Here is an 8,926-nt window from a genome sequence, read left to right as displayed (position 1 = left end):
CCCCCTTCTAGGTGTATTGTAACCACTGATACCTAACAATGTTTACAAACACTCTTCCAATTACAGGACTCTCTTCTTGGCCTCAGAGCTTTCAGTGGTTTGACCTTAACACTTGCTTCTAATGGATACTCAACACCACTTCTAACGGTTTGGCCTCAACCACTCCTAACTCCCAACCAAGACTTTGGCTTAAGTGAATATATCACCTAACCGCATCTCGGATTTTCCAAATCCTATTCTATCTAACAAGGTGATACCAACACACCTAAGAGAATACAAGATAATCGTCTACAAGATTTTATATAAGTGATGTGCACCTAATTGTACTAATATTACACTTATGAGCAAAAGCTAAATTCTGCCTACAAATCTCACAATACCCAAAGAAAATTATTGTGTGATTTTGCACGATTTTCAAAAATGGTTTTACAATAAAGCACAAAGGGTTAACTTCTATGAAGCAATCCTTTCTCTTTTCTTTTGGGTCAAAGAATATGAAAACCTTTCAGCATAGTAAGAATTTTTTGCTTAGAGAATATGAAAATTGAGTTCTAAAATTTTCAATATATTATAAGCACATGAGAAAAGGATAAGCTTTTTTATACAATTATGTTTTCCATTGGACTTAATCGATTAACATACTTCTTAATCGATTAACGAGCACACAAAATCCAAGACTTCATATACTGTTATAACACTTAATCGATTAATCCATTTCTTAATCGATTAACGGGTTCCCATGTTGATTTAATCGATTAACGCAGATTGTAATCGATTAACCGTGTTGAAAAATATTTCTTTGATGCATGATAAACCTTTTACATGATGTGAATATGTAAGATGCATGATTTTGAAAGTTGTAAGTTATAAACCAAGTTTAGTGCACCAAAATCATGTTACCATATGTAAATGCATGAGCATGTTAATCATGTATGAATGTATGCAAGTCTCATTTAAGGTTGATTCAGTTTTAGGATAGGGAGACTTCTACTCAAGGTTCACCTAGCCTAGAGTCTACCCAATCAATCATCGTAAGATTCTAGAAATGTAAAACTTAAACCTAAGTCTTCTTGATTGAACTTGAACCTTGGCTTTGTTATTTGTTGAGTTGTCATTGTCTTCAACCTTGCCTATTATCCTTGTCTTCATCAAAACATTATGATAATACATACTTGCAATCTCATAATGCACATTAGAACTCGTTTCAAGACTAAACGAATAAATATGAATCTGCGCACAGAAATGAGTAAACCAATTTATTTGAGCAAGTTCATAGAGTCTCATCAATGTCTGAAGTCAATGGTCGAGAGAAGATGTAGATACATAAAGGATCATGAACCAGATGCAACAGATCCAACATAATTTATGTGGAATTGACATGGCTAAAAACACAATAGATTTAAAGAGTAACCTCTTCTTTGTATCAAGGCTTAACGAACCAATGTGTTGAACGTTTACTCTAAATGACCACTTTTGAAGACTGTTAGAATATTTTATGAAGTAGTTGACGCTCATCTACAAAAGGAAGAAGAATCTCAAGATAAAAATTCAGAGACGATGACACAAGAATACAAGAAAATTAAAGTGATTAGAAGCTTTGTAAAATTATTTTCTTGTATATAAATTATTTTTGTATAGAAATACGATTCAAGTTATTTGTAATATCTTTGCTAGAGAAAAGCTAAGAGAGGAAAATAATATCAGAGTTTATAATTGTAAATCTTAAAATTTGTTTTTTTGTGAGTCCTAGGCCCAAGTTATCTTAATATTCATATTCTCACGTAGTGAGTTGTTAAAGATCAACAAACTAACTCTGTTGGGTTATTAGAGTCTGGAAAGCCAATATAAGTAAATAATATTTGGATAAGTTTAAAGTCTCAAGAGGAGCCAAATTGTAAGTTCAAGGAGTTGGGATACATAAAAGATCATATTCTGATTTGGAAGCCTAATCGTTTTCACCGTTGGAGCCAATTTGTAAGTTTTAGCACTTACTAGTTCAAATAAAAGATCCTATTCACAGCTTTGCCGGACCTTTCCCAACCAAAACCAAAAAGGGAGAGCTTGAAGAGGACATATGGCCGAGATCAAAGAAGCAAAAGATAACCCTTTCCAGATGACCAATAGAGGTTGGATAGATTCATGTTACCATAAGGAGGAGATAATAAGGAATTCGTTGCTCTATACTTTTCTATAGTTGAATGAACTCCTAGGCCGTAAAAGAAATCATTTTCTTCCATGTTTAGCGTCGAGAGCTTTAAATTTATCTATCGAAAGGGGGCATATAGCCCGAGTCCTGAATACTTTAAAGATTGATTATGACTAATGCAAGAGTGAACACCCTTTTTGACCAAGGATATACCAGAATACGGAAAAGTCCATTTGTAATACAACTAAGGATATTAGAGATACTCTTGCCATGTCACATGAAAGGTCTAACTAAGTTAAAGAGTCAAAGTTCAACATACTGGTTCACATTCAACAATATGAATTGTTCAAAATGGGAGTTCATTAGACTATAGACCAAATATTTGGGAAATTTCAAACATCATAAATAGTATCAGCTCACTTAGCAAGGTCTACGAAAGTATAGACCATGTCAAGAAGGTCCTTAGATGTCTCTCAAAGTAGCAGAGGCCTAAGTCACAACTATCCAAGAAGCTAAGGACCTCAATGTCCTAATATTTGTGAATCTTATGTGATTCAAAGTTAATGAACTTGAACTTCGTTAGGAAGAAATAACCAAAAAAGGAAAATCAATTGCTTTGAAGGCTAAGAACATTCACTTTCCCAAAGTATTCAATTGAGGAATCATATGAAGATGTTCATTCTTCAAATATTGAAGATGGACTAGAGGAAGATGAACTCACTCATCTCTCGAAACATCCAACAAATCTATGTGGAGGAAGAAGGGTGACATCATAAGAAAGCACCTAAACAAGACAATCAACAAAGAGAAGCCAATGTTAAAGGAAAAATGTGTTCCTACATGCTTTGAATTTAACAAGCCATGACACTTCAAAGGAGATTGTTGATAGCGCAAATCGAAATTGCACGATTATGTCGTCAAGTAATAAAATATCGATCCCTCGAGGACTGAAAAACTCCTTTAATTATAACAATTAATTTATACTTAACTCAAATAAGGAATAAAATTGAATTTAGAACAATTGCCAAGAATTCTTATGAAAATAATCAAAAGGGATTAAAATCTAATTTCGGAAGAGTTCCCAGGATAAGGGTAACCGCATTTATACTGGCAAATCCTTGTGTTGCTCCTTATCATGAACTTTAAGTTATGAGGGTGAATTGCTCTTTGATATGTGTCATCCTTTCTCGAGCTCCGACATGTGTACTCAATTAAAGACGCACTTACTCTCGTGGTACGATTATCAATCAAATTCTTTACTTGGATCTTTCTATCCAATCGCTTCGTGGCAACCCACGGTGAATACCTAAAACCCCCGAAAATATTAATACTACTCTCGTGAATTAAGATTCTAGTTTGAATAACTGAATGGTCGGATAGTTGGGTTCCCCACTCGGTCCTTACCCAATGTATTTAAGAGGTGTAATTTGTTGGCCACACAACTCACATGAATAAAACCCAATTTAATTATTCAAATCACAACACTCAATGAAATAGAAGTAAGAACAAGTATTTATTAAATGTAAAAGGGCATAGCCCCAATCTTAGAAACAAAAAGAATTACTCACTCATGATGTAGAAGAGAATCCCAACTTCTAAATTAGAGAATTCTAATGTAAAAAATAATGTAAAATCCTTGAGGGAGAGCCCTTATTTATCCTAATTACAAAATATTGGGCTAAGCCCAACAAAAAAAATCTAAAAAATATGAATATAATATAACATCTATGACTTCTTTTGGTCCTTCAATTATTCTTCGCATAGCCTCAACACTGAATTCAATCTTCTTGCACCCAATCTCTACTCTTTTTTTCTCTAATTCATCCAATCTGCACAACATAGCTAAAAACATCTGATCAACCCGAACAAAGAGAAATAAAAGCTAAAAATAATCCTAATGTCCTAATTATGTCCTAAAATGCAAGTTAAATGCAATGCAAATGTAGTCTAATTTCACACTTATCAAATCCCCTCAAGCTTATCTCTTGCTTGTCCTCAAGCAAGTATTGTGTCTAACTTTCACAATCATGAATGATGATATAGAAACTATGACCCAAAATAACAAGCAATCTCATGTTTATTTTGAAACAATCCAGACATCAAGACAAGACAATCATAAACAAATTTAATTCAAGTTAAGTCCTTAAGTCATAACAATTGCATGAATTAGGGTCACTGTTCTCTCATCACTCTCATGTGTTTAAGGGTCACAGTGTTTCGCTTAAAAAATTTCATGAAAGTAAATTACCATAGGCTTGACTATAGACCAAATCGCCACTGAGTGTATTTGAATGCATGCAAAAATCAAGAGGTCTTTAAATGGTTGTAATGGGGCCAAGGTGAATGATTTAAGGTGGGATAGTCAATCAAAGAAAGGATAATTCAAAAGGCTTACAAATGTTTCCCAAAATACTTAAACCTTTTAGACATCGGATTGAAGCATTGAGATTATCTTGATAGGCATTACTTTATCATATGACCTTCTTTCAATCAACCTTTCTCCTTACAACACACTTTTTTTTCAGTCCACTCTCTTTTTGTATACTTTGTATTTCTTATTTTTCCTTTTTTTTTTCTTCTTTTTTTTGTTGTTGAGATTTTCTAAAAGAGAATGGATGAAATTTATTTATTTATTTTCTTCTTCACCTTTTTATAAATTCTTTCATCGCACATGACATTTTTACCTTTCTCATTGTTTCAACCAAAAATCATAAATTATCCCAAACCCTAATTTGAGTAGCTATGAAAAATCATTAAAGTTCAGGCTCAAAAGTGGACAACTAATGAGTTTTCGATGTTTATAGCAAGTTGTTGAAGGTCAAAAGAAAAAGTCCTAATTTCCTCTATCATTTTAATGCATACAGACATACTTCAATCTTGAAACGGTCACAAATCAAGTTTTAGAATATACAATCATAGAAAATTATGCACTCATGAAAGAAAAAAAAACGGGTTTTATGTAATTGTCAATTCAAATCAGAACCCTCATTGTGTTTGGCTCAAGATTCTCACATTTGGTATATTCAGCAAAAGTTATGAAACGAAGACCTTTATTTAACCAAATTTAATTCACAATTGTCAAATCTAATGTCTTTCATGTTATTATTCTATCAACAATTTTTTTCTTGAATGAGGGTTGTAGATCAACAACATCATTCATGCATACCTTTTCATTTAAAGCAGATAGACAACACATAGAACAAACCATGGGATAGATGATATATGAGACATATGATAATGCATGATAATATGAATATTCAAACTAAAAAATTAAAATCTATATGGTATACATGAAATGAATGAACTATTTAAATGCAAAACCCCCTCAAGCTTAGAAATTTTTATTGTCCCCAATGTAAAAATCTAAACAGTAAGAGAAAGAAAAAGAAAACTCACGGGTTAGGTATGAAGTTTCCATAATTCTTGTTCCAATTATAAGTGGTTGACTTCATTGGGTGTAGTGGAAGTACCTACAAAAGAAGAGAAAAATGTCCCAAATGCCATATGTCCTAGATGGACTAGGTGCAAATATCTTGGGCAACAACACCATTTTTTTTGTGGCCGACACTATATACATCCCCCTACAAAGGCTCTAAACTCAGGGAGGCACTCAAGTCGACACTAAAACACTAAAATTAATGAATTTAAAAATGTACCTCTAGCTTGAAGGTTGATCTTTGTAGCTCATGTATGGTTCAAGAGGGTTATGTTTGTTTGTTTCTCAAGTCGCTCATCTGCTAGTTAATGCTTCAAACATTGACCATTCACCTTAAAGTTTCCCCTTTCCTCATTCCATATCTCAACTGTTCCATAAGGGTAAACCTTGGTGACTCTGAACGGACCTGACCATCTAGACTTTAGCTTCCCTGGAAAGAGCCTCAATATGGAATTTAATAAGAGAACTAGTTCCCCTGCTTGGAATTCTCTGTCGAGTATATGTTTGTCATGCCATCTTTTTTTTATTTCATTGTAAGTACGATCATTCTCATAAGCATCCAACCGCAGTTCTTCCAACTCATGCAGTTAGAATTTCCTCTTTTCTCCTGCAACTTTTAGATCAAAGTTTAGCAATTTGACTGCCCAATACGCCTTATGCTCTAGTTCCACTGGAAGGTGGCAAGGCTTACCATAAATCAACCTGACTGATGACATACCAATAGGTGTTTTATATCCAGTACGGTAAGCCCATAAAGCATCATCAAGCTTTGAGGACCAATATTTCCTACTCCTAGACACTGTCTTCTCTAATATGCTCTTAATCTCACGATTTGATACTTCCACTTGACCACTTGTTTGAGGATGGTAAGGGGTACCAACTCGATGAGAAACACCATACTTCTTCAAGAGGTTTTCAAAATGTCTTTCAATGAAGTGTGAGCCTCCATCACTAATAACCAGCTTCGGGACCCCAAACCTTGGAAATATGATCTTGGTAAATAGTTTGATGACCGTTTCAACATCATTGTGTGGAGATGAAATTATCTCCACCCACTTAGAAACATAATCGAATGCCACAAAGATATATTTGTTGTTTTTTGAAGTAGGAAAAGGTCCCATATAGTCAACTCCCCATACATCAAATATTTCCACCTCAAGGATGGGGTTCATTGGAATTTCATACCTTTTTGATATGTTCTCCACCCTTTGGCAAGAATCACATGTGAGAACAAAATTCCTTGCATCTCTGAATATGTGTGGCCAAAAGAAACCACATTGGAATACCTTTGCTATTGTTTTTGAAGTACTGGCATAGCCTCCATAAGAGTAGAGTGGCAACAACTCAGGATCTTTGACACTTCTTCTTCTGGAACACATGTTCTATAAATACCATCAGCACAAAGTCGATAGAGGTAAGGATCATCTGAAATATACTTCGTCAGATCTGAGAAGAATTTATTTTTCTGTTGCGGTGTCATTTCAGGTGGAAGAATTTTGCTGACCAAATAGTTTACAAAAGTCAGCATAGCAAGGTGCCTCTACAGTGTCGAGGAGGAGTTGATCATCAGGAAATGAATCATCAATAGGCATGTCCTCCTCCTCTCCACTTGGATGTTCAAGCCGAGATAAGTGATCTGCAACTGGATTATCTGTTCCTTTTTTATCAACAATCTCCAGATCAAATTCTTGCAGAAAGAGAATCCATCGGATGAGACGTGGCTTGACTTCTTTCTTACTCATCAAGTATCTCAAGGCTGAGTGATCAGTATGGACTATAACTTTAGAAGCAACTAGGTAGGACCTAAATTTTTCGAAGCCAAACTCAACAACTAGTAGCTCATTCTCTGTGGTGGCATAGTTGACTTGAGCTCCATCAAGTGTTTTGCTTGCATGCATTTTCTTGTCCTTCTTTTGGCCCAATATTGCTCCCAAAATATAGTCACTAGCATCACACATCACTTCAAAGGGAAGATTCCAGTCTGGTGATTGCAATATTGGTGCAGTGACCAATGCCTCATTCAACCTGCAAAACGATTCTAGACAAACATCACTAAAATCAAATGCAATATCTTTCATTAAAAGGTTAGAAAGGGGTTTCGCAATTTTTGAAAAATCTTTTATGAATTTGCAGTAAAATCCCGCATGGCCTAAGAAACTCCTAACACCTTTTATGTTAATTGGTGGTGACATATTTTCTATCACTACAATTTTTGCAGTGTCCACCTCTATCCATTTTCCTGAAATTAAATGCCCCAACACAATACCCTCGCGCACCATAAAGTGACATTTTCCCAATATAATACAAGATTCACTTCCTCACATCTCTACAATATTTTTGTCAAATTTGTTAAGAAGACATCAAATGAAAGTCCATAAACAGAAAAATCATCCATAAAAACTTCCATTATGGTTTCTATAAAATTAGAAAATATTGCAGTCATGCATCTTTGAAAAGTGGTTGGGGCATTACATAGCCCAAAAGGCATTCTCCTATAGGCAAAGGCGCCATAAGGACATATGAAAGTAGTTTTCGTTGGTCTTCAGGGTGAATGGAGATTTGATGAAATCCCGAGTACCCATCTAAATAACATAAATATTCATGTGTAGCAAGTCTTTCAAGCATTTGATCAATGAATGGGAGAGGGAAGTGATCTTTCCTAGTGGCTGTGTTTAATTTTCTATAATCAATGCACATTCTCCAACCTGTGATTGTTATAGTTGGTATTGATTCATTTTTCTCATTTTTCACAACAGTCAATCCTCCCTTTTTAGGAACCACATGAACTGGGCTCACCCATTCACTATTAGATATAAGATATATTACCCCAACATCTACAAGTTTTAGCACTTCTTTCATATTAGAATTTAGTCCTCTTTGGTATTCAATTGAAGTTTTATGGTTAGGTTCCATGAAAATTCTATGCATGCAAAAAGAAGGGTTTATACCTTTTATATCATCCAATGTTTATCCTATTACCTTCCTATGCCTTCTCAGGACCCTTAAAAATTTTTCAGTTTCCAATTTATTTAATTTAGCATTAACAACAGCTGGATAAGATGAATTACGTCCAAGAAATTCATACCTGAGGGTGGAGGGGAGTGTTTTTAATTCAATTTTAGGTGATTTCCCCTCCTCCCTATCTTTAGATTTGGGCATTACCTTCAAGGTCTCATCTTGCAGGTTATGAGGAAGTGTTGGGCTTGCATTCAAAAATTCAATAACCTCAGCCACTTCCTCATCAATGACTAAAGTGTCACCATCTACTATGTATATCTCTAAGGGATCCTTAGATTGCACTCTAGTTGCTTCCTCTTTCACAACTTGGTTCAATATATCAACCC

At 34.7% G+C, this 8,926-nt stretch overlaps 1 pseudogene; it reads right to left on the bottom strand.

Annotated features, from left to right (window-relative positions):
* The window catches only part of LOC109329321, a 12,385-nt pseudogene extending 4,315 nt beyond the window's left edge, over positions 1 to 8,070 (bottom strand).

The sequence above is a fragment of the Lupinus angustifolius genome, chromosome LG16, assembly GCF_001865875.1.
Source record: "Lupinus angustifolius cultivar Tanjil chromosome LG16, LupAngTanjil_v1.0, whole genome shotgun sequence".
Classification (NCBI taxonomy): Eukaryota; Viridiplantae; Streptophyta; class Magnoliopsida; order Fabales; family Fabaceae; genus Lupinus; species Lupinus angustifolius.
This window is presented reverse-complemented; position numbering and strand designations above follow the sequence as displayed.